Source organism: Palaemon carinicauda, chromosome 37, assembly GCF_036898095.1.
Source record: "Palaemon carinicauda isolate YSFRI2023 chromosome 37, ASM3689809v2, whole genome shotgun sequence".
NCBI lineage: Eukaryota > Metazoa > Arthropoda > Malacostraca > Decapoda > Palaemonidae > Palaemon > Palaemon carinicauda.
The window spans coordinates 35,895,168-35,897,667 of NC_090761.1; the positions used below are offsets into that span (position 1 = coordinate 35,895,168).

The 2,500-nt window shown below is 32.7% G+C and overlaps 1 protein-coding gene across 3 annotated transcripts in view; it reads left to right on the top strand.

Moving 5' to 3' along the window:
- Positions 1-2,500, top strand: part of LOC137629566 (uncharacterized) — an 83,333-nt gene that overhangs the window by 78,539 nt on the left and 2,294 nt on the right. The gene's annotated exons all lie outside the window — the stretch shown is intronic.

The window sequence follows — 2,500 nt, forward strand, 5'->3', positions numbered from 1 at the left end:
CTATTTGCGCAATATCCTTTTGGTAGTGTGGGTACCATATCACATTGCAGTACTCGAGTGTACTACGCACATAAGTTTTGTAAAGCATAATCATGTGTTCAGCTTTTCTTGTTTTAAAGTGTCTGAATAACATTCCCATTTTTGCTTTACATTTAGCCAACAGTGTTGCTATTTGGTCGTTGCATAACATATTCCTATTTAAAATTACACCAAGGTCTTTAATTGCTTCCTTGTTTGTGATTGTCTCATTATTAGGTCCTTTGTATGCATACACCATTCCTTCTCTGTTTCCATAATTTATTGATTCGAATTTATCGGAGTTAAATACCATCCTATTTATCTCCGCCCATTCATATATTTTGTTTAGATCTCTTTGTAGTGAGTTCCTATCTTCATCACAAGTAATTTCTCTACTTATTCTTGTGTCATCGGTGAAACTTCTCACTACGGAGTTTTCAACATCACAGTCTATGTCTGAGATCATAATAACAAATAGCAGTGCAGCTAATACCGTACCTTGGGGCACACCAGATATTACCTGGGCTTCATCTGATTTCTCGTCATTTGCAACCACTATCTGTTTTCTGTTTTGCAGGAATTCTTTTACCCATTTTCCTATCTTTCCCACAATATTATGCTTTCTCATTTTTTTCTCCAATATGTTATGGTCTACCTTGTCAAAGGCTTTTGCAAAATCTAGATAGATCACATCTGTGTCTTTTTCATTTATCATATTATTGTATATGTTTTCATAGTGAGCTATCAGTTGGGTCTGTGTACTTTTTCCAGGTACGAAACCGTGTTGACCCATATTGAACAAATTATTTTTGACCAAATGGTTCATTATTTTCTTTTTTATTACCCTCTCATACACTTTCATAATATGTGATGTTAGACTAACAGGTCTATAATTGCTTGCCTCTAGTCTTGATCCACTTTTGAAGATAGGGGTTATATAAGCTAATTTATGTTTAACATATATCTCGCTCATATCTATACTCTGTCTTAGCAGTATTGCAAGTGGCTTCGCGATAGTGTTTGCAGTTTTTTTTAACAAAATCGCTGGAACTCCATCTGGTCCGGCTGCCGATCCATTTTTAATTTCGTTTATAGCCGTGACAATATCTGCTTCATTAATATCTATATCCGTTAGATATTCAACATTTTCTTCTCTCATTTCTGTTTCATTACTCTCATTCGCAATTCTTGGCGTGAACTCACTCTTATATTTTTCTGCTAATATGTTGCATATTTCCTTTTTTTCATTCGTTAGCCGTCCTTCAATTCTTAGAGGGCCTATTTCTATTCTCCTTTTATTCATCTTTTTTGCATAGGAGTAAAGTACTTTGGGGTTTCTTTTTATATTTTGAAGTGTCCTTTCTTCTAAGTCCCTTTTTTCATTTTCTTTCGACTGTATAATCTTTTGTTCTGCATTTTCTATCTTACATTTTATTTCCCTCATTTTCCACACATTTTTTTCTTTTGCAAGATTTTTCTTCCACTTTTTAATTTTCTGAAATAAGATTCTTCTGTCTCTTGGTATGCACGTCTTTTGTTTATTGTTTTTTTTCGGTACATATTTTTCAACAATTTTCTCCAGTATTTTGTACAGTATATCCGTATTTACCTGTATATTATCACTTATAAATACATTTTTCCATTCTTTATTCAGTTCTTCATTTATTTCTGACCATTTTATATTCTTACTGTAAAAGTTATATTTTCCATATCCTTCCCAAAGTTTTGTGCTTTTATTAATTCTGTGATCACTTGCTTTGGAATGAACTATCAATTCTATGACATTGTGGTCTGAAATTCCCGTGTTATACACTATTATTTCTTTAACATAGTTCACCTCATTCACAAATACTAGATCTAGGACATTTTCCTTTCTTGTTGGAATGTGGTTTATTTGTTGCATATTATGTTCTAATAGCATATCTTGAAGCTTTTCAAATTGCCTCTTATCTTCTGCGCTACTATTACTATCTTTTTTATATGTATACATACAACCACTTTCTTCTATCCGTTCTTTCCAATCCACGAAAGGAAAGTTAAAATCTCCGGATAGGAGTATATTCCAGTCTTTATGGTTTCTACATATATCATCTATTTTTTCTATTATTATGTCAAACTCCTTAGTGTTTGGGGGTCTGTAAACTACAATATTCATTAGTTTTTCAAATTCAAATTCTACCGCAATCAATTCACATTCTGTGTTGCTGTATTTTTCACATACTTTTCCTTGATTTATGTCTCTTCCATATATTGCGGTTCCCCCTTGATTCCTATTTTTTCTGTCTGATCTATAAGTTTGGAAACCCTTTATCTGGTCATCACTGCCAGTCTCTTGGGAATACCATGTTTCACTTATATTTAATATATCTATTTTTTCAATTTGGGTTAGTTCTTCTAAGAACTCTATTTTCCTTTTAGAGTTACTCGTGACTAAACCCTGTGCATTCATTACTATTATGGTTTGTGTTTCATCCCATTATTT